The sequence below is a fragment of the Dipodomys merriami genome, unplaced genomic scaffold, assembly GCF_024711535.1.
Source record: "Dipodomys merriami isolate MVZ:Mamm:240054 unplaced genomic scaffold, mDipMer1.0.p SCAF_8, whole genome shotgun sequence".
NCBI classification, from domain to species: Eukaryota; Metazoa; Chordata; class Mammalia; order Rodentia; family Heteromyidae; genus Dipodomys; species Dipodomys merriami.
In genome coordinates this window covers 34,564,298-34,588,531 of record NW_027206401.1, presented here as the reverse complement: position 1 = coordinate 34,588,531, position 24,234 = coordinate 34,564,298, and the positions used below count along the sequence as shown (strand labels likewise).

The following is a 24,234-nucleotide window of genomic DNA, read 5'->3' as shown; positions in this document are numbered from 1 at the left end:
TGGTTTCCAATCATAATCCTATCGGTCTCAGTCCCCTGACTAGCTAGATTGCAGGCATGAGCCACCAAAGACCAGATGAGTATTTGGTTTAAAGAGCAGAAATCTGAGCATGTTTTTCTCTTATGTAGCAGAGAGGTGGGAGGAGCTTAAATTTCCCACCCCTTGGTGACAGCATATGAAGGTCACACCAGCAGCCTCTGGTGGCCCAACAAGGTTGGGTGGCAACTAATAGTTAGCTTGATTTTGAGTCCAGCCCTTAGATATGCAAGCCTTTATTTTTCCTGCCTTTTTTCAAGGAATTATCTTTGCAGGCAAAGATGTATATTTGAAGCAGGGAGACTATAGGAATGTGAACGAACACAGATCAAGACAGTTATGGATGAGAGGAAGCAAACAATAAACCCTCCGTCTGTGAGAAAACATGGAACAGCAAAACCACAGACAGGAAACAGTGCTAAATCGAAACAAGTCCCAGCAGTGACTTTCAGCAAATGGGAAAGAAAATGTAAGATGTTCTGTTTTTACCAAAGACATGTGTCAGGGTTTGAGCATCGCCTACCACAACTTCCATCTTTTCTCTTCCTGCTCACCCCCCACATTGCTGAAATTCGGATTCCCCCACCACCCACCCACCTTATTCTGCCGAACAAACTGTCCTATGCGATCTATTCAGATCTCATTAAACTGATTTACTGGGCCCCGCTGGCTCTGCTCACCCTCAGTTTATACCTATTCTGTTTAAAATTCGGGAAGTACTGGGGGAGGGGCGGGACATTAATCGCTGCACTTGTGCAAACGGAGTGCCAGCTGATTTATGGCAAAGGTTATAAAGGAAAAGTATTAACTGTGTTTCATTCCGTTTGGCAAAGCCATCCTGCACAATGTCCACAGAGACCCCAAGAGTCCTGTTTTATAGAAAGAAGGGGAGAAAGGGGGGAAAATAAACCTCCACCAAAGATGTGCTCTTCTTCTTTTGAGCATTAATTAAGACTGTAAATCACAAGCCACATGAAACAACTGTATACGACAGAACGTGGATGGTCCCGGACTTTGGAGGGGGCTTGTGTGATCAGTCAAAATACCTACACCAAAGCCCTAATGGGAGGGCAGACTTCAAAGGGCAGTTTTGGCATGAAGGAGAAGTCTGCTTGCTCCAGTGGGAGAGAAAGAGTTGTAAAGTACAGACTGCTTCAGCAAATAGGTGCCTGGACCAGGAGGGAGGAGCTCCAGGGAGAGCCAGAGAAGAGGTGAGTGAGCCGTTGAGGAGGTTTTCTTCAAAGTACCAAATAAGTATTAATGAATGTATTAACTATGAATACATAAGTATTAACTATTTGGACTTTATCATTTGGAAAGTTCTTCCAAATGCAGGGGAGGGAGGGAGACCTATATTTTTGAAGAGAGAAAATTCAATTTTCTTTAAAAAAAAAAAAGTGTGAAATTCCCTTTTGCTGCTTTGCTGACTACTCATTTTTCCTACTGCTGGCCTCAGGCCATTCCATTCCTCTCAGTCACTGAGCTCAACATAGCAGGCCTTGGTGTAGGTTTGCACACTGGGAACTTACCTATGAAATTCACTTTTCTCCACACAAGGGGAATTTTCAGCACAGAAATCATATTATGCTCTTTGGAGACTTTTTCATTCCTCTTCTGTACCCAAACTCACATTGAATATCTGCAATTTTTTTTCTTTCATAATACTAACGCTGATTTAAGCAGGGTTTGGTTTTTGGGTTTTTTGGTACGTTGTTTGTTTTGGTTTGGTTTGGTTTTTTGGTACTGGGGCTTGAACTCAGGGCCTGGGCACTGTCCTTTAACTTTTTTGATCAAGCTGATGATCTGTTACTTTAGCTCTATAGCTCCATTTATGACTTTTTGCTGGTTAACTGGAGTTAAGAGTCTCACAGATTTATCCTGCCCAAGCTGGTTTCAAATTGTGATTCGAGCTACTCAGGAGGCTAAAATCTGAGGATCACAGTCCCAAGCCAGCCTGGGAAGAAAAGTTGGTGAGACTTTTATCTCCAATTAATCATTAGAAGCTAGAAATGTATCTGTGGCTCAAGTGGTAAAGCACTAGCCTTGAGCATAAAAGTTCAGGGACAGTATTTAGGCTCTGAGTTCAACCCTCAGGACTGGCAAAAATAAAAAATTGAAAAATGAAATGTCAGGGTCAACAGCAACAGAGAAGTGTTAAAGCCAGGGTTCAGTTAATAAATGGATAGTATGTTCATATACTGGGATATTAACAGTACAGAAAGTGTGCTCATTCTATTTTAAAAAATAAGGGGTGCATATTCTGTCTTCCACTAGGTTGAGTTACAATTGAAATGCACTAAACTGAACATATTTTGTGTGCATAATTTGATAGATTTTGACAGCTGCCGACAAACCTGTAAAATCAACACATTCAACATAATAAACATTTCATAAGCACCTTCCCAGAAGACATTGTATATACTTCTTCATCCATTAATCCATCCTTCATTCCATCTCCATGTAAGCTATTTGCATATGAAGTGATTACAGATGAACAGGGACTTACTGCTGCTGCTTTTGGTATTTGATTGCTATGTGCCTTATACAGATGCTACCCCCCCCCAGCCTTCATCCCATCATCCTTGATTTCCTGTATTATTTGCTGTCTCTGTCTCTCTCTGCATCTGTATCTCTGTCTTATGCCCATCCTAGGATTTGAACTCAGGGCCTTGGCACTGTCCATGAGCTTTTAGCTCAAGGCTAGTGCTCTACCATATTGAACCACTTCCAACTTTCTGGTGGCTAATTAGAGATAGGAGTCTCACAGATTTTCCTGCCTAGGCTGGCTTTGAACCATGATCCTCAGGGCTCAGCCTCCTGAGTAGCTATCTTTACAAGAGAGCCTCAAGCAAAGCAATTATTTTAAACACTTTTTTCTAGACAGTTTCTAATGACTTATTATTTCTACTGAAACTGGCCATATTTCTCTGTTTTCCTCGTGTGACTTATGTATTGTGTCATTATTGCTATTTGAGGTTTAACTTTTGAATCTAATAATGTGTTAACTCTGGAAATCAGATTCTCTACTTTCTGTAGCATTGGCTTTTTATGTTCTGTTTTGTTTTGATTTGTATTGTTGTAGGCTAGCTCTGTGCCGAGATCAGACTTGAGGTATAGACTTAAGGCTTCTCAGGTATTTTCTTCTATATGGGTATGTGTGTGATGACATTTATTTGTTTGTTTATTGTGTCTTTCCTGTTTATTGAACTCAGGCCTGGGCAATGTCCCTGAGCATTTGTGTTCAAGGCTAACGCTCTACCATTTGAGCCACAGCTCCACTGTCAGCTTTTTTGGGGTGCGTAATTGAAGATAAGAATCTCCTTTTTTTTTTTTTTTTTTTGGTCAGTCCTGGGGCCTGAACTCTGGCCCTGGGCACTGCCCCTCAGCTCTTCAGCTTAAGCTAATGCTCTACCAATTGAGCCACAGTGCCATTTCCAGCTTTTTCTGCTTAATTAGTGCTAAGGAATCAAACCCAGGCCTGGTGCGTGCAAGGCAAGCACTCTACCACTGAGCCACCTTCCTAACTCTGGAGATAAGAGTCTTACGGACTTTCCTGTCCAAGCTGGCTTCAAACTGCAATCCTTAGATCTCAGTTGCTCCTGAGTTACTAGGATTTACAGGTATGAGCCACGAGCACCTGGCTATGTGACGACTTTTACATATATCCTCCCTATATAATTGGTTTTGGATGTTCTACCCTTTAATGTCTGATTCCAAAAAGGGAGAGGAGAAAAACAAAAGGGGAAAAGAGTACTGGTCCTTTAAAGCTCCCTAGAATGTGCTTAACCAGAAGGGGAAGAGCTTGAAACAATGGGGGGAGGACTGTGCCACAGAGATTACCTGGCTCTATCTGCAGTATGATGATCAGAAGAAGCAGCAATCAATAATCAGATACACCCTAATATTTGGAGGACAGAATCCTCATTGCTCACTATGGCTTCCACAAGTGGCCCAAAAGCCATGTGTACACTACTGCTTCCTGTGGTATGAGGGTGTGGGGAATAGTAGCTGCTGTTGAACTAAAGGTTAAAATTGACCGAACAGCGACAATTTACCATCTAAGCTTTCTTTTGCTTACAAGCTGCAAGTTTTCAATGAACTCCAGAGTTTCAAAATAGTCCCATTAGACAGATTTTTACCAGTGTGCTTTTTGTCTGGGTGTGAACATTCTCTACACAGCTGTCTTTCCAGAATCTTTGCTTTCAAAGCCCTTCCCTGCCTACCCCCTATTGCTGACATGTGCTATGTATGTCCCCAGTCCCCAACTGACATTTGAAACTTATTTATTTTCCTAAACGTATTTTCTGGAATTGATTCCTGATCTGAATAGAATTTGTTTTGTTAAACACTGAAGGTATATTACTAATGATGGTCAAATGCACCCAAATATGTGCATATTTTCAAAATAATCTAGGGTTATCCTATCTATTCAGGAGACTGATATCTGAGGAATAATGTTCAAAACCAGCCTAGGCAAAAGCGTCCCTAAGATTCTTATCTCTAATTAGCCACCAAAAAGCCAGAGCTTTTTAGAGCTGTGTCTCAAGTAGCAGAGCATCAGCCTTGAGTAGAAAAAAAGTTCAAGGTTAGGACCCAGGTCCTGGGTTTAAGCCCTAGTACTGTCACAAACAACAAGAATAAGAACTTTTTTTCCAAAATAAATGTTATCCTCTTCCTTGCTAACATTTTTAAGTAGACCATAAACTTAGAAGGTATAGAAATATCTGTCATAGACGCTGATTCTGTTGTCATTGCTACTCTTTTGGTCTACTTTGGAGGGATGGAAAGAGGCTGAGGAGTTTTCTTAACAGGTAAAAACATTCTTTTGAAAACAGATTAAAAAGGACCTTTGGGGATATATAAATTTTATTAAATAAAGAATATAAAATAATATTTGATGGGATAGGAGTATAGCTCAGTAGTAGGGCAGTGCCTAACATGTATAAGGCTCTGTCATCCTCAGCCCTTCAAAAATAACAAAACAAAATATTATAAACAATATTTTGGTGTGTGAATCCATAGGAGTTTGTTTTGATTTGTTTTTTCAGTTTCCACTGAGGAGAGAAGTGAATCCTTTTAGGTTTAAATTTGCTGTCTATTTTATAAGGATTAAAATATAGGCCACCTGGAATTAGCTTCCTTCTGTCTCCCTTACCACTAAATAAGTATATAATTTTACCCCTGATGTGTTCAGTGAAACATGAGTAAAAGTCAAAATGAGCTGGTTTGCAGAACAATAGTATTAAATGGGTGAGTCACAAGTCCATTGTCATAAAATATTAGAAATAAGTATTTCTTGTTGACATCCCTGACTTAATCAGTTCGCTAGACTACAACAGCTTAGTGAGATTGTGTTTAGCCTCTTTCCCAAATGGTAATTAAGGAATGGTTTTGGTTCCTAGTGGAGGTTTGCCAGTGCTATTACTCTGGTCTGCCCACCCTGGAAATTGCATCGCCATCCCCTCCCCCTTTCAACTCCCCAAACTTCTGTAGAAACCCTCTTCCTTTTCTCCATCCTAAAATATTCTCCAACTTAAAATGGTCTCCAACTTAAAACATTCCTGTGTGTTTGGATGCTGATCAGGGTGGAAAGAAAGAAAACTCCACTAAAAGGAAACCAGTATCATCTACTTAACTCTTTCTTATCTTGCTCAGGACTAAATGGCTAGGGCCTATTGTTCTTTTCTTGACATTAATGAAGAAATCAGAGCATCCAGTAGATTTCCTAAGGTGGCTACCAGTGACCTGCTGAATTGACTTAGTTGTCTCCTTTTTCCTAAGATTGTTGGGGAGAGAGAGGTATTGTTAGAATAAGCACAGTGCTTGTGCACATGCACACACACAAGACTATGAGCTCACCACATCGATCTACATGCAAGCCACAGTGTGTTCAGTCCCCCTAGTAAAAGGATTGAAGAGGCTTGCAGCTAGTCTGCTTAAGAGATACAAACCCAGTTTCTGTTCTACTTTCGCAGTGATTAAGAATCCTCACAGCAGAAGCCTGCAGCTTTTGTGTAAAGCAGACTTGTCCTTTCAAATCTGGATCTTGGGGCCCAGGTGTCTGAATACATACCTGACTGTAGTAGATCAGATGGCTATTTCTTCTTTGTTATAGTTGCAAGAATTATTGTCAGTTAGGGATTAAGAGTAAACACTAAGTACAAGATTATATGTGTGTTTTCTCATTTTTCTGTCTTGAGTGTTTAGTAAATTATTTAGTATTTTTTGCAGGGGAAAGCTAGAAGTTAATCATCATTCATTGCATAAAATAGAAAACATCTAGGATAAAATAGATTTAAAAGGAGCAGCAAGACTGTTCAGTATCTAGCCTCAAATCTGTCACCATTTCTACCCTTCAATTTCACCAGCCTTTTCACCAATGCTTCCTAGAAAGTGTGTTTTATGTGTTTGTTTATATATTCTTACTTGAGATGTGAGTCTTCCTAACTTGCCCAGACTCTGATTCTCTTGCCTCAGTCTCTGTAATAACTGGAATTACGGGTGTTGCTACCAGAACTGGTTCATGCTTCCTAGAAATTCTTGAATTGTCTGCTCCAAAGTGGATCAAAGATCTAGAGGTCCACATTTAGAACTCATGCTTCTAGTCATGCAGGTAAATGGATCATTACCTCTTTTGTGATTGTTAAGCTCAGGTAGAATTAAATCTGGTTCTTTCTCTAAGGACATCCTATCCACCTAGATAAGACCAGGGAAAGTTGGGGGGTGGGGGAAGGGATTACTCTGATCTCCAGGGAGAATTAGGTGGCAACCAAAAAAGCAAATTTCATTTCATTGGGAAAAAAGGTTAGCAGATACACAACTTGGCCAAAAATCCACTTTCCTTTTAAAATGCCTAGAAAATTGAAAGACTGGAAAGATGAAGTCTAAATTAACCTTTCAAGATAAGATGACTGGATTCGGAATCTGGAAAACACAGCATTTGAATTTGTGTCTACTGATTTCCTTAAAACATTTACTATTATCTTTCTGGTAAACCATCATGACTAGACATTTACCAAGATCACCGACTGAAGAACTATCCCGATAAAACCACCATCACTATTAGGACACTGCTCAGATGAGTGGACACAGAAGTGTGGTGATTGCACAAGTTGCTCCTGAAGATAGGGATGTCTCTAAGAGGCAAAACTAGGATTAGGGGTCACAAGTCCACACTTTTACTGCTTTCTTTAAGATATGTGGCTTTAAAAAAATGAGTTTCACATTAGACTGTTTAAAAAGAAAAAAAGCAAACTAACTGTAATTTGGTAGATTTTCTTCCTGGTATCTGGAACTCTGCCCTCATTTATTGTGGCTTATTCAGAATGGCATATTTTAAAGTCGAAATTACATTGCAGATAGTCAATGAGGCCAATCTATGCCTTGCTAATCTTGGAATGATCTGAGAAATGGATATTGTTCTTTTTTTATTAGGGGCGAAAGTAGTTAGAAAATGTTTTCAGCAAAAGCTTTGTTGGCATTCTAGGTATTTTTATTCTAAGAAGCAATCAATGGAGGGACAAAGGCGAAATCTCCCTTAGCTTTTTATGTGGCTGTCCTTGATTCTCTTCAGACTGAAATGGGTGGGTAAAACAATACAGTGGGGGTACTCTCTCTTTGCCTTTCATTTTGATGGGGGGGTCTGAGGGGAGATTTGGAAGACATTGCATGTTTAAAACAAACTAAAAGTAGAGCATTGACTAGACAAAGGCTAAACAAAACTAGTACTTGGTGATCTAGAAAAATGTCCTCTGTAATATCTCTTCTCCCCTACCTAGGCTCACAAGATAGATACTTCATATTGCCCGGGTTATTTCACTATAAAATATACTCCACATTCAGTACCACTAAATATCTATTTACCTTGAGCAAGATAAAAACACCAGTGAGGAGGAAAGCAACATATTAGTCCTACATTAGAGAAGAGAAACAGAGCTGCTTTAGAGAAGAGAAACAACAACAACCATGAAATCCCTGGCAGGATGCTAATCAGGCCTATTCAGTAAAGCCCTAATTAATGTAATTAAAATCTGTCAGATCAAACTGATTAGCCTGATACTCAAGCCTGGAAAGAGGGGGGCAGGGGCAGAGACAGCTGCTGCTAAGGTAGCTTTCTGAAGAAGGTGGTTGGTCTCCAAGTAATGAAAGCAACATGTCCTCACTTCCAAGCAGTAGGAACAGTGGGATGGCTAGAGACCCACTCTCTTACATCTCTTGTTGTCCATGCACAGATGAGAGGCAGGTCCAATTTTGAGTTGTGAGGGAAGACACTGAAAAGGCAACTTGCTTTCCTTTTGGACAGCTAGAATCAGATGAAGCATTTTCATCCGCTGGCAATGAGTCCCTTGCTGCAGTTATTGGCCATGACCACCAGCTCACCAGCAGGAAGGAGACAAAGGCGATGAGCATCATGTGATCTTTCTGATAGGGCTGTTGACACAGGCCATAGTCTAGGGTGGGAGAGAAGCCAGTGGCTTGTACCTGGCCAACTTTGCACTGGGGAAAGGGAAAACTCTACTCAGGGACAACCTTTCAGACATTCCAGGCCACTTGAGTGGAAAAGTGAGTATTTCATCATTAGAAGGAAAGTCTTACTCTAAACAAATAGAAGGAAGAAGAACAAGTGAATTGAGGGGTTAATTCTCTGAGCTTCTAATGACATCCTGAGAATTTACTCTTTCCTATAGGTATAAAATGCTATTCTTCCTAATAACTTTATTCTGAAGTTTCAGGAAGCTGATGGCAGGAACTGATCACTTTACTGATTTAGAAATTTAAAAACAAAATGCAAAGAGATTGGTGCTAATTCTGTGAAGTAACTGGTCTGATCTTTTCTGATTTTTTTTTTAACAAGCGAATACTCTGGCCTAAAGGTCACAAGCTTTCACGATGTGTTAGCATGTTGTACCCATTTTAATTTTTCTGCTAATACCTATATCAGAAATATTAGTAAAGAAAGAAGAACTAGTGGAGATGAGGGGAGAATGAAGCATGTCAGTTTCTCTTCTTAATTGTAAGTAGTTTATAAGGTTGTGGCCTTCACTTTTAGTCACAGCTTAGCAATTTACATTTATACTATTTCACTAATTTCTGAGACTAAAAGAGGCCAGAGATGTTATTAGTTTGAGTTTTATTAGCAAATTACATTTTTGTAGTTGTCTTTAGCAGTAGAATGAGGCTTCAATGGCGGTGCGCATAGAACGACGGACACATATGAGTAGTTGGTCAAAACATAAATTGAAGATTGCAATCCTTCTTTTCATTGTGTGTGGCTTAGTTAGTCATAGAAGAATAAGAAGATGGTGGGACTTAATAGGGAGAACACGTATATTAGGATCACGGTGGCAGTGACCCTGTCTGTCATCTTCATCCTTAAAGTCACCTTTAATTACAATTTATCGTAATGGTTGTACCAAAATAGCAAAAATTATAAGGACTTTTGCTCAAAGTTTTATGACTAATAAGCCATTTTGACAAATGTGAGCCCGGAAGCAAGGCTGTTACTTGTTTTTCCTATTGACTGACCAAGTGAGAACACATTCCGTTAGTCTGACCCTCTGTTTCTTCTCTGTGAGCAAAAATGCAGAGTCTAGGCTAGAACTATGCAGCTCTAAAAGTCCAAAACCTTTTTTTTTTTTTTTTGTCACTCATGGGGTTTGAACTCTGGGCCTGGGCACTGTCCCTGAGCTCTTCAGTTCAAGGCAAGCGCTCTACCATTTGAGCCACATCACCACTTCTGGTTTTCTGGTGCTTTATTGGAGATAAGAGTCTCACAGACTTTCCTGCCCGGGCTGGCTTTGAGCTGCAATCCCTTCAGATCTCAGCCCCCTGAGTAGCTAGGATTACAGGCACAAGCTACCAGCACCCAGCTAAACGTTTTGATAAACACTTTCCAAGTAGAAGGATAGTCTTTTTTTACGCTGTGAAACTTCAGATTCAGCACACTCCTTAGACAACTAGAGCCAGGAGTTCTCAAGAGAAATGGTAATTATTAAACAAGTATAATACCTTTGCTTATATTTTATGTGGCATGAATGACTAGAAATCCATTCCACTTTCCAGACTTCTTGTAGAAGAGAAGCAGCAAAGTGTGTCCTAGAGGTGGCAGGACCTGGGCACACAGAATGGACACCAGTGTGATTAACAAGGTCAGAACTCAGTTCTGGCCATTCCAACATCGGCCAGGTTCAGCCAACACTCTGTTTGACTCACCCCTTTTCTTTCAGTTTCACAACTTTATGGCTCTCCTGGTTGCATTGATATCCTTGAAAAAGACAGCTGAGCTCAGTCAGTGATCCTACGGTGTGGCGCAGTGGTCTGCTCAGCATTGAAGCTTTCTCAGGACACAAATGTCTTTTATGGAATACTGAAGACCAGAAAGGTAAGGGGAGGCTTTTCTCCTTACCCTTGTGACGTCCTCTTGCTTCAGAGTTACTCTTTTCCATTCCTTCATTCTTACAGATCCTTTGGGCTTTTTTCTTTTTCTAAATAGGAAAGGATACCTTCTAACTTCAGATGAGCACTTTTGGAGAAAATGGAGTTTGGGGGCGGGTGGGTGGTGTAGGTTTACAGGCTGTGTACATGCTACAGTCAAAAGATGCTTATGTTTCAGAGTTGGCTGGTGGCAGGTGTCAAAGACAATTACAATACCTCTACAATGCAGGCACTTCCTCACAACCATTGAAATGTGGAACTTCCTTTTGCCAACAACCCTTGGATGGCTGAGCTAACTGTGTGCATCTATGCCTGTTTTGGATATACTTTTCCTGCATTCCTTGAGGAAATAAAGACTCAAAGTCACAGGTTCTAGATGTACATCCTACGGCTCTGTTAGGAGTCCTCCATTATGACCAATGTGGTTGGGGAAGGCTGTGTGTGTGCACACACACACACATATGTGTGCACACACATACACACACACACGAATTTGTACTGTGTTCAGAAAGTGTCAGAGTGTATATCAGCACCTGGCCCCTGTCTATAATAACTGTCTGGTGAGCAAATGAGTATAGAAAAGCATGAGAAATGGCTGCCCTTTGACTCAAATTCAGTGGGTCCCTTGTTCTTCTAAGTCTCCTTTTCTCTTTATTTCTTGTCTTTATTTCTTGTCTCTATTTCTTGTCTTCAAACAATCTGAATTTAAGCAATCAAGAATTCCAAACCCACATTCCTTCTTCCACACTAATCTGTTAACCCTTTGCTTAGTTTTCCTAGACATAAAACAAGGGGAATGATTTGAATTTTTGAATTCCCAGGATTTGGTAGCAGGGAGCCTAGGAGATGTACTGTGGAAGGAGTTTGAGGCCCTGGCTGGTTTGATGTGAATCTGAAAGTGTCACTTCATCACACAGGGCTGCTCTTTGCACTTCTGTGAAATGAGGGGGTTGCTCTGTGGCTCTTGAATACAGATCTTGAATATGGATCTTGAATTTGGATCTTGCTTCCACAACCAGACTTCTGATTTTATCTGTTCTATTTGTTAAGGTTACCTTAAGATTTCAGAAAGTTTAGTAGAAGAAAAAAAAACGTAACCAGTGGTGTTTCTATTACTAAGATAACATGTCTGGGGAGTATTAAACTGTCCCTGAAGTTACCTTCAGAATTCTAAAATTAGTAGAGTATACCCTTAGTATGAAAAAAGTCTTCCTTTCCTAACACTCCGCCCTCCCCCCAGAAATCAAAATAAAATTCTATGATTTGAAGAAAACATAAGAACATCACTAAAGTTAGAATGAAAGCTTAAGAGAGCGTTACTATACATAAGAAGCAGTGTTTTGTTTTGTATGTCTCAACCAGAATTGTTTGTGATACTTCTGGATATAAAGTATTCAGGTTTTCAAATATTTTGTTTTGTTTTGTTTTGCAGTGCTGAAGATCAATCCCAGAACCCTACATATGTTAGGTAAGTACCATTGAGAAGCTCCCCTTGGACTGGTATGCGCGCTCTCTCTCTCTCTCTCTCTCTGTGTTTTTTGTTTTTTGTTTTTTTGGTTGGTCGCGGGGCCTGAACTCTGGGCTTGGGCGCTGTCCCTCAGCTCTTCAGCTCAAGGCTAGCGCTCTACCACTTAAGCCACAACACCCACTTCCAGCTTTTTCTGCTTATGTGGTGCTGAGGAATCGAACCCAGGGCCTCATGCATACAAGGCAAGCACTCTACCACTGAGCCACCTTCCCAGCCCTCTCTGTGTTTTTTAATTGAGATCAATGGGTCTGAAACAAGACAAAGTTAAGAAGCAAATCAAGAGGTTTCCTTAAGTATCTCTAGGAGTGAAAACCATGGACACAAGAATATGTGAATGTATATGGCCCTTGTTAATGATTTACTCTTGGAGTTGGACCCAGCTCCTTGAGCAAACAGGACCCTAGTGGGATGGGTCTTCTCTCCCCTCTAGTCCCAGGATAGGTACTAAGCCTCTTCGTCAGACCGCAGAGAGGACTCACAGCAGGCGGGCTTTCACTGGCTCTTCAAACAGGAAGGGAAGGAGTCATATTACTGAAACTGCTATTTTCAAATAAAGAAGGCAAAGAGGGGGGACTGGTTCTGTAGATGTCTTAAAGATCACAGGGTAGCTGACCTGACTTTCTCAGCTGTTATTTTGCTTGTTTAACTGACCCGTTGTCTGAACAGGTGTGAGGTACAGCAAAGGATTGCTTAGGATAACTGGCATAGCTTTCTTTTTGGTCTTGCAAGAAAGGGGGCAAAAAGTAGACCCCAGTGTTGCTTGGTTAGGGAGATACTGAAGTCTGAGCCCTGGAAGGGGGACATAAATGATGTGGAAACCTGAATTTTCTTTCTAGAAGGTAAAATTTTTCTCAAAAAGGTGAGTGGGTAGCTATGGTATGAGTCTATTGTATTTTGGGAATGATGTTTCCTGTTCGTTTTCTAGGTAACAAGTTTATTTTCTTTCTCTTTCCATGTAGAACTTGGCTAATTAAGATTTACATGTTTTTCTTCAAAAAAAAAAAAAAGAAAAGAACAGTAAAATATACTAAGCAAAAAAAATGTATAATTCTTTTTGTATAATGTATTTGAAGTAGTCAAATTCACAGAGACAGGAGACTGCCAGGGACTAGTGGTTAGGAAGAATGGTTTGGAGTGCATTGTTTCGTAGGCTAGTAAGTGAGGGAAAAGTTTGGGGATAGATAATTACTACTACAGTGGTTATCCAGTGTGAATGCATGTATGTCCACCCAACCTTACATCTAAATGTGGGTAAAATGCTACATTTTGTGTGTAATTTACTGTAATAAAAATCCTTTGTTAAAATAGTATTCAAGAACATATTAATTAGAAGATACATTAGAGAACATTTATTGAAAAAAACTTGATCCAGAAAAGTTTTCCTTTCTGTCATCACTCTCTCCCTTATTTTGGCAAGTTTTTGTTTTTCTTTAACCCTATGAAAGACTTTCCACATCCTGTGTGTTCAAAGCACGGTCTTCTTAAATTTTTAATGAAGTATTTTATGTGTATGTGCTTTACATTTAACTACTGAGTCTAAAAATAATTGTCAACTTGATGTTAATGATTTATAGCTTATCTCACCAGTCTGTGGCAGAGTAAAATATCTATCAAATTAAATTGCACAATTATTTGGGGCCCTTTGGGAGAGCATGTGATGGTATATTTTGGTGGCTGGCAGACTTATTTCAACCACTGCTCAACTAAATGGGGAAAATAGATAACTTTTTAAAAATTCATGATCAAGAGATTTATTAAAACCTAAAGATAATCAAAATACTATTTTTACAACTTTAGCAATTTTTAATACAATTTTCTTTTAAATACATTTTAATCTTAAATTTATTATTGTATCCCACTTAGACAAAAGGGGCACAAGTCTACTTCCCGTGGTTTTACCTGGTGATTTTATTACAAGTTCAGGAGCACAGTAGACCAGCTGCCTTCAGCAGGCTCTCTTTCTTACCCAGGCTCACCTTCTCTGCAGATAAAAGGCCTTGTTGCAGCTAATTTATTTGTAAAAATAATACATTTATTTACTTTTGTTGCAAGACTGAGACTCTAATTGAGTACCTGATGCTTTGCTTATTAGCTAATGCTCTACCAACTGAGCCACACTTCCAACCCTTTTATACTTTATTCAATAATTTTGCTTGTTCGTTTGTTTATGTGGTACTTAGGAATCAAACCAGGGCCTCATGCAAACTAGGCAAGCACTCTCCCACTAAGCCACATTCCCAGCCCACAACGAATTTCATTTTTATTTCTAGCCCAAACAAGGTAGAATCTAAATCACATAGTGAAAACTAAAGCTCAACTGAAAGTTAAAACAACCAAATTAGGATAAAGCAGAAATGTTAATGATTTCTTAAGAAAAGTGTTCTTCCCTTTATATATTTTTGCTACATTTTGAAAGTTCTGTTTTATTTACAGTTTAAATAAGAGAAAATACAGTTGAAACCTATTATTATTATAAATATTAGATGTATACTTATTACTAAACTTGTACATATCATTTATTATATAAATATCTTATCCTGTCGTATCCTGCTTGCTTTGAGTCTCTTAAATGTACCTATTAATGCCCAAGGATGCTTACAGAACTTTAAAAGTCAGTTCTCTAAGGAGATTTGTTGGTTGTCTTGGGACCTATTGCTGGAACAAAAGAGAGATTGAATGGAGGTCTCTGAATGGAGAGGCTTCCGGAATAAAAATGTCTTGGCTAATGTCCTTTTTTTATGGTTTATTTTCGCAGTAGCACATACCTCCCCAAATGTTTACAATACTCTGTTTGGGTGGAAAGTTCATGCCTAAGAGCACCCTGAGCCTATGGCTTACAGAGTGGTGAGAGAGTCTGAATGAGTGTCCAGGGTACAAAGGTTATGAACTACTTGTAAAAAGTTACAGAGGAAAAGCCCCTTTGGGGTTTCATCGCAGAGCGCCATCTTTATGGTCGGTCTCTTTGTTTCATAGAGGCTAAAATCTTGGCTCATAGGTCATCTCCTCCTGACATCAGTCTGCTAACCTGGGTTAAGTAGTTGATCAGAGACTGATGGTGTTGTGGGAGGGCTGCCAAGTTTTCGTGGTCATGGGCAAATAGAGAAAAGCATCACTTCAGCATTCTGGCAGTCATGTGGAATGACTGCAATGAAGATACAAACTCAGGATTTTTTAATGTATATTTTTATTGTAAAGATACTGTACAAAGGGGCTACAATTACACGAGTAAGGTAATGAGTACATTTCTATCGAGCATTGTTACCCCCTCCCAAACTCAGGATTTAACAAAGGGATTTTAAGATACATTTTGACTTTGTAGTCAATGACCTGTGTCTTCATTCTTCTGAAAAGTATTTGAAAATATTTGTGTGTGTGTGTGTGTGTGTGTGTGTGTGTGTGTGTGTGTGTGTGTGCTCCGTATACTTGTGCTTAAAATGAAAAACTGAATTGGCACTTGCTCCCTCCTGTCTGTCTGTTTCCTACGTACAACGAATTATAAACTAAGTGTAAGAGACAGGAGCTTGGGGGGGGAGGAGTTCTTTGATGGTATTTGCTTTCAAGATTTTCTTTCCAGAATATGTTTTTTTAAAAAAAAAAAAACAAAAAACCAGTATACTGATAAAGATAATCCTTCAACTTAAATAATGTATTACATTTTCTTTCATCCTTTACAAACTAATATATGAAAGCCCTGGGCATTTCAGCCTAAGAAAACATGAATGTGTGAGATAGGGAGTAAGCATTTTTCTTCTTTATGTAGAATTAAAAATAGTTTCATTCAACTTCATTGGTTATTTTATGGTGATTGTAATGAACTTTTTTTTTTCTTTTTTTTTTTTTTGGCTGGTCGTGGGGCTTGAACTCTGGGCCTAGGCGCTGTCTCTCAGCTCTTCAGCTCAAGGCGATGCTCTACCATGTGAGCCACAGCACCACTTCCAGTTTTCTGGTGGTTTATTGGAGAGAAGAATCTCACAGACTTTCCTGCCCTGGCTGGCTTTAAATCGCGATCCTAGCATCCTGAGTTGCTAGGATTACAGGTGTGAGCCACCAGTGCCAGGCTTGTAATTATCTTTCTAAAGAGGAAAAGGAAACTTTACTTAACACTTTTCAAATTATTCTATGCCACAGCATAGAATATGCTGGGCACTGATGGCTCACGGCTGTAATCCTAATTACTCAAGAGTCTGAGATGTGAGCGCTAGCCTTGAGCTAAAGAGCTGAAGGACAGCGCTCAGGCCCAGAGTTCAAGTCCCATGACCAACCAAAATCAAACAAACAAAAAGAAATGTACTCATTACCTGACTCATGAAATGGTAGCTTCTCTGTACATCACTTTTATAACAACAGTAAAAATATAATAATTTTTTTAAAAAAAGAGTCTGAGATCTGAGGATTGTGGTTCTAAGGCAGCCTGGTCATGAAAGGCTATGAAACTCTTAACTCCAATTAACCACCTGAAAACTGGAAGTGGTGGCTCAAAGTAAGGCCTTGAGTGCAAGCCCCACAACCAACCCCTTCCTCCCAAGTTCATAAATTTCTTTCATCTTTATGAGAATAACACATGTGTCTCCCTTCCTAGATGTACTTTTTTTTGGGGGGGGGTCCGGTCATGGGGCCTGAACTCTGGGCCTGGGCGCTGTCCCTCAGCTCTTCAGCTTAAGGCTAGCGCTCTATCACTTGAGCCACAGCGCCACTTCTGGCTTTTTTCTCTTTGCTTATGTGGTGCTGAGGAATCGAACCCAGGGCCACATGCATGCAAGGCAAGCACTCTACCACTGAGCCACCTTCCCAGCCCCTCCTAGATGTACTTTTGCACAGATACAATGAAGGTTTTGCAAAGAGGAGACACATTTTTTAATTCATCATGACAATAGGGTTTTTGATACTCCCTCCCTTTTACTATTGCTCTCACAAATACTGAAAGTTTATTACACATTTGGAGCCAAATCTTTTGAAATGCCCCCATACTAATAGGTCTGGAACGCAGGTTTTTATCAACTAAGTAGCCCTTGTTCTGTATACCTGATCTGGACTCTCACAAAGTTGGGCTCTACCTCATGGTTCTGAAGAATTAATGCGCTAGTGTTGGCTGGCCACACAACTGCTCCCCCTTCACTAAGTGTTGGCATCTTGTAGACCCAGGGTTGTTGTGAAAGATCACCCCTTCCATCCAGAACTTCTTGGTTCAAAATATAACACGAAGCTTTGAACTGAGATTGTTTAATAAGTTAAAAAAAACTTTTTTAAATCACTGCTAGCCGGGTGCCAGTGGCTCCTGCCTGTTATCCTAGCTGCTCAGGGGCTGAGATCTGAGGATCACGGTTAGAAGCCAGCCTGGACAGGAAAATCCATGGGACTCTTAGCTTCAATACACTATTCCAAAAAAGCCAGAAGTAGAGCTGTGTGGCTCAAGTGGTAGAGTGCCATCCTTGAGCAAAAGAAGTTCAGGAATAGCACCCTGAGTTCAAGCCCCAGGACCAGCAAAAATTAAAAATTAAAAAAAAAAATCACTGCTAATTGAAGCTTCCTAGCAGGTAATATCATTTTGGTTTGTAGGATGCTAGACTAGCAGACCTTAAACATGTATTTCATAATACCCTACTTTGCAGCTTAGTGAAACAAAAGAAGATTTGACTTTTATAGTTGTTTTTTTTTTTAGTTATATTTGTGTGAACCATTTGCTATCATTATTTTGGGAGGATATATACAAGCCCTGCATTATTATCCACATTAGATACTTAATATGGATGAGGTCAATTGTATGATTAGCAACCAGGTTCACTACTAAAACTAGCTGTCCATTATTCTCCTGTATTTTATTTACTTAGAACATCTTTAAGTGGAAAATGTTTATCATTTCAGTCTCTGAAACCTCAGAGAAGGAGAAAAAGAAGAATGGATTATGTGTCCCCTTGAAAAGCCTGCAGATTAGATTATCAGCACAGTTAATACTTAAGGGACCTTGTGTCTCTCTAACTTGCCAATTTCTATTTGCTGAATGTTGCAAGAGTTTGCTAATTAAACAATTCACAAGGTGTTTTGAGTAGACATTTCACCAATTGAACAATTTATTACTGCAGTTGAAAAAAGTTGGTGTTTATTAACTTTCTTGTCATGTTTATAGAGAATCAAGGGTACAACTCCTAGACCCTGACTCAAGATTTCTCAAGGGTCCAGAGTCAACACTGAGACTTCAGTTGTCTATGTTCCTGTTGTTATTTCAAGGTGATACCATAGATTGTGGAACTTGAAAATTTGGGTTAAGTTAAAGGACTCTTGTTGGAGCGGCCAAATGAAACTCAAGGGGCACATGGAATGGATGGGAGAGAGGGTCATTCTTAAGAACAAACAACTTTTTCACTGAAAGGGACAAAACACAATGTTTAAGATAGTTTTTAAAGGTAGAAATTGAGGTTTTTAAGGTTAAGAAAAACACTTTCAAGCTCACTTTTTCCATATCATAATTCTTTACAGATGAAACTACAAAGCAGTTTTCATGATTGAAACACAAGCCTCAATCACCAAGGGTTTGTTGCATAGCCCTGCAGGGCTTGAGGGACTTGAGGGACAGACTCCTACTCCATGAGTGTTGTGTAGCAGAGCAGAGGCCCACAGGGAAGGGTGGACCCACAGACCTGAGAGCTGGGCAGTGGCTAGTTGCGTCACCTCACCCCATTTCTCCTGTGCAAGGGAATTGATTGCTCCTAAAATACAGTTTGTCAGAATATTGATCTGGTCTTTCTGCCACTGTGGAAACACCTTCCCAACACACACACACACACACACACGCACATGCACACGCACGCATGCGTGCACACGCACACACACACACTCACACACTCTGTGGTCCTGCCCAGCAATGGAGTCAGCTGTCGTGGGCTATTTATCAGGCTGCTTGGAAACAGAGTGAAAGAAAGAAGCTCCTGTGGAGGAAGTGGGTGTGAGTCTGTTTTCACTTTGTAGTGGTCAGTAAAGGAACTACTTGTGCTTTTTAATTAGAAGGGTGGGACCAGATTCTTCCTAATTGCAATTTAAGCTGCAATACAAAGCATTTAAAGAAAAATGACTTTTTAAAAGAAAACCTGTCCAATCACTTTTGCATTTCAACCCTAAAACTTTTCTTTGACCGATTTCTCATTTTCAGCTTTTCACTCAACACCCCACCAAGAACATAGTCAGCCTCTTCTGTTTGGAAGCTTGGGCCCTGATTCTGTTGGTTACTTAGGTTGTGAAGGTGCCAAAGGCATGCAAGGACCTGGTGAAGCTTTTGTGGCACAATGGGTGTGGAGGCTGAAGTGCCCCAGAAAAAGGAATTCAAGAGAGCACATTTAGCCAGAAAGTGTTCACCAGAAATTACAGACAGCTGCTCGTGCTAAGTAGGATTTATCCTTAGAACTAGACAAGGAAATTTGTATTTCCTGTTTTAATTAGAAGGGACTTTCACAACATAAGAATAAAAGGCATGGTTTGCCCCAAAGACATGCATCTGCTTTATATAAAAATAAATGCATTATAAGTGTGAGAAATTGCTTGAAGATGGCCATGATATTGAGAATATGCTGTGTATTTACTTTATAGTCATCTGAGGTTTTCTTTTCCAGTAAGGTTAAGAACCTCAAGAATTTTTATGAGTGGTTTAAGGAAAAGCATGCTAGAGTGCTGTTGCTCGTGTTCTGTTTGGACAGAAAGAAAAAAAAAAGAAAAGAAGAGGAAGAAGAAGCAGCTCTTTGTTTTATACACCTGCCAAAGAGATTCACATAAATGCAGTTTTTTTTTTCCTTGTAGATCTTCAAATGAGCCAGTGGCCCTTCATTTTCAACCACAGTTATTGATTTAGAATGCATGGTAAATGAAGTGCACATTGACAGGTGTATGGGAAGGAGTTATTTTTTTCTTCTAGATTTGTAGGAAAACTTACTGGTTTCTTGCACAATATAGATTTTTTTTCTTTATTACAAATCACCTTCATACATATAAATTCAGTTTCAATGGAAAGGATGTCAAAGAACTATTTTAAATCACTTGCAGTGACAGAAGATTCCTAGAAAAACCACAAATCATCTGGTAAAATACACTGGATATAATAATCAGTTCTTGCTCTACATAAAACTGTTTTTTGCTTGTTCTTTTTGTGTGTGCCCATGAAAAGGCTCAAACTCTTTCTCTCAAAGCTGGCTCTGTACCACTTGTCCCTCCCCCCAACTTCCAGCTTTTTGTTACCTAATAGGAGATAAGTAACTCCCAGATTTGTCTGCTCTGTCGGGCTTTGAACTGCAATCCTCAGATCTCAGCCTCTTGAGTAGGTAAGATTACAGGTATGAACCACCAGTATCAATTTTTATTCTTACATTCTTTTTACTCAATGAAAACTGTGTTAAATCTTGAAGTTTAAATTACAAGAAAATTATTTTTCTTTTTAATTCCACAAGTGTAAGAAAGACAGAAATTAATGAAAGTTCTGAAAAATGCAATTTTTGCTATTGAAAGCAAGTAGAACTTGATACAAATTAATTTACAGTCTTCCTCTCTTGTTCCTGTACCAGATCCTCTAATTTTCCTTTTTGGCAAGGAGCATATCTTCTCTCCCCCCTGGTCCACTTCTCCCTCCCTCCAGCCAATACCAAGGTTTGAACTCAAGGCACAGAACTTGACAATTGGTGTTTTACCACTTGAGACATTCTTCCAGTCCATTACTTTTTCTGTGTATGCTAGACCTGGGGCTTGAACTCTGGCCCTAGGCTCTGTTCCTGAGCTCAAGGCTAGTGCTCTACCACTTTGAGTCACAGCGCCTCTTCTGGTACTCTGTTGGTTAATTGGAGATAAAAATCTCATGGATTGGGAAGGGAAGTGAAGGGTAAACAAAGGAGGAGGCTGCAATGCTTGGTAAGAAATGTATGCATTATCCTGCCCATGTAATTGTAGCCCCTCTGTACAGTATGTTCTCAAATAAAATAAAATACAATTTAAAAAAAAATCTCATGGATTCAAGAGGCTGGCAGCCTCTTGAGTAGCTAGAATTACAGGCATGAGCCACCAGTGCCCAGCTTATTACTTCTTAATTGTATAAATCAATGATCTTGAAATGCGTTGTGTTTCCTCTCCATGACCCATCCTTCCATTCTTTGCTACCCTACACCTGTATTTCGCACAAGTTCTTTCCAGCTCTCCTGATTCTTGGAATAGTCTCTAAGTCAGTATGTGCTTCTATACCAAAAAACTATAGACTGAGGTGGTTTATAAACCAAGAAATGCATTTGTTTTTTAGAATTCTGGAGTCAGGGAAGTCAAGGTGAGGATTAATGGTGTTTGGGTTCCATCTGCCTTGCTTCTGGGTTGCAGACTGCAACTTTGGCATAGTATTCTCACAGTGTAGAAAGAGGGGATCGGAGTTCTCTGTACTACTCTATTTTGGTGGTGGAACAGGTCCTTACAGGAACTTCACCATCTGGGCCATACCGCCAACCTTTTTTTATTTAGTTATTTTTTGATATGTTCTTACATTTTTGCCCCAGCCTAGTTTCAGACCCCAACTGGGTATATATTTGGAAGGTAAAACGAGCAGAATTTGATGATGGATTATATGTGGGCGGTGAAGATACCAGAACATAAGAAATTATTCCTTAGTGTGATCTTAGTGGACAGAGGTATCAGTCACTGAAGTTGAAAAGTAGGGGGGAGGGGTTAGAAATTTGGGGACAAGAAAACCATTCTGTTTTGCATTGTTAGGATTGAGATGCCATAAAATATCAAATTGAGATATGTTTTAGGTGGTTGGTTGCATGGCTTAGTCAGTAGAGCTCTAGCCAGTGAGTGAAAACGCAGATACCAAGTTCAAGTCCCAGTTTCACACCTAAAAAAGAAAAGAAACTGTTTAAGGACTGCGTATATATGCATATCAGTGTAGAGCACTCATCTAGCATGTGCAAGCCCTAAGTTCCATTCCTAGGACTGCAAAACATAATTTAAAAAATTGTTCATAGAAATCTGATATTCAGAGGATATCCCAAGCTGAAGATAAAAACCAGAGTTTTCAGATGGTTATTTAAATTCAAGCATTAAGTTTGACAGTTGAACTCCAAGTTCACTTCATGGTTTCAAGGACAAAGATGGGGATTCAGACAAAGAAGACTAGCAGTAGTAGCCAGTAAGGTTGGATGAAAACAGGAGTATGTAGTGGTTAGAAGACAAATCAAGGATTTTCCCAAGAAGGACACCATGACTCCCTCAAGTGCTGTTCACAGAGAAACAAGATGAAAGCAGAGAACTATCTGCTCATTCATTTGGCAAGGTAGAAGTCATGAGTCACCATGTGTAGTGATTTCAGTCTGCTGGAAATGAGAGGTTGCAATGTGGAGAGACTGGGATGACAGAAAGAAAAGTCTCTAAGAAGACACTCAGAGCTCACTTGAGTATAGGGGATTGAGTAAATATGAAAAAGGAGGCGCCATGTTATCACATTATACAAGGAAGAATACATCATAGGCCCAAAGTTGGGTAAAGTGGCAACTCCAAGTGAGAATAAATGGCAACTGTAGGAGAATGAAAAGGAAGAGCAATTGGTCGTTGGATTGGAAAATCTGAGATTTAGTATTGCGGCAGGAAAAAATATGCTGGGAAAATTGAAAAGGAGGAGGGGGGTGAGACAGATGAACTGTGGAGGAAGCATGCTTTCTGGTACTGCATGGTGTGGTGTTTGGTAATGGGACCAGGAGTGCTTGGCAGGGATGAGATGAAGGAAAAGAGATGAGAAGATGTCACAAGTAACAAGTAGTAGGTAGGGAGGAAGGCAGTGAGGTGGACTTAGAAATCTTCTGTCAGTATGGGGAATGGGATGGCCAGATGATCTGTGGACAGTGCTAACAAGCTGTGGCTAAGTCGATGTCTGATGTATCAGGTTTGAGCCAGGGCTGAAGTTGAGGAAAATGATCCAGAAATGGTCACAGATACAAGATGAAACCCACTCCAGTGCCAACACCCCTGCTTCTCTTTTTGATTTTTAGCTGATTTACTTGGGCCATGAAGCAGCTCCATTAACCTAGACTAGATATCTATTATCTTTTTTTTTTTTTTTTTTTTTGCTTATGTGGTGCTGAGGAATCGAACCCAGGGTTTCAGGCATGCAAGGCAAGTGTTCTACCACTGAGCCACCTTCCCAGCCCCCTAGACTAGATATCTTCCAACAGTTCCAAGTCACTGAAACATCTGGCTCAGGAGTTCCCATCCTCAACAGGGTTCACCAATGCTTCCTTCTGGCTGAACTCATCTGCCTTGTGGCATGATACTTACATTCTGTGGCTCGTGGTGATTCCAAATATCATCTGAATTTAAAGATCTTCTATATTTGAAAATCTTCTATTTCACAATTAAAAACATAAAAAAAGAAAAAAAAAAGAAAATCTACTGTGTTTTGGTCGCTGCCCCAATAAGAAGTCTGGCTCTTACAGTCCAAGCAAAGAAGATTGAGGTATAAGACACACTATTTTTTATTTAAGTTCAAGTCTTAATATGGAAATTAAGGCTCAGAGACATTGAGTGATGGACTTAAAGCTCTCAGCTAATTAGGGGCAGAGGTCTTCATGCATTTTAGAGGCCTTGGGAATTGTTAATGAAATCCACCGGGCAAATGCAGCTCTGGCCCAACCATGATCAGTTTCTCCTTGAGAAAATAATCTGAGAATTAGACAATCTAGGAGTCCAAAAAGTTAAATAGGTAGGTTTCAAAGCATAGTTAGGAGAGGATCTATTCTTTTTTTTAATGTACAAAATACAGAAATTCATTTCTCACAATTTTAGAGGCTAGATGCTCTAAGATTTAGGCAAGGAGCTGCATACCATGGCTCATGCCTATAATCCTACCTCCTCAAGAGACTGAGACCTGGAGGAGCAAGGTTCAAAGTAGAAAAGTTCAAGGAAGAACAGTCCACAAGACTCCACCTCCAATTAACTAGCGAAAAGCTAGGCTGAAGGGGAAGCTTAAGTGGAAGTGTGCTAGCCCAGAGCAAGAAAGCCAACTGCGACCAGGTGGCCTTGAGTTCAAAGTCCCAATACTATTAAATACAATAAAATAAAAGCAATGATGTCTATTCTTTCATGAATGTTAGAGAGTATGTCTAGTTAAAATTTTTTTTCATCTCTTTTTTTTTTTTTTGGCCAGTCCTGGAGTTTGAACTTGGGGCCTGGGCACTGTCCCTGAGCTTCTTTTTGCTCAAGGCTAGCACTCTCTCCCTTGAGCCATA

General features: G+C 39.8%; 1 protein-coding gene across 1 annotated transcript in view; it reads left to right on the top strand.

Annotated features, from left to right (window-relative positions):
- The first annotated feature begins 10,383 nt into the window (after nucleotides 1-10,383).
- The window catches only part of Prdm1 (PR/SET domain 1), a 62,469-nt gene continuing 48,618 nt past the window's right edge, over nucleotides 10,384-24,234 (top strand). Inside the window, exons 1-2 of the mRNA XM_070011084.1 lie at nucleotides 10,384-10,417; nucleotides 11,903-11,938. The gene's annotated coding sequence lies outside the window, so the exon portion shown is untranslated. The remainder of the gene's footprint in view (nucleotides 10,418-11,902; nucleotides 11,939-24,234) is intronic.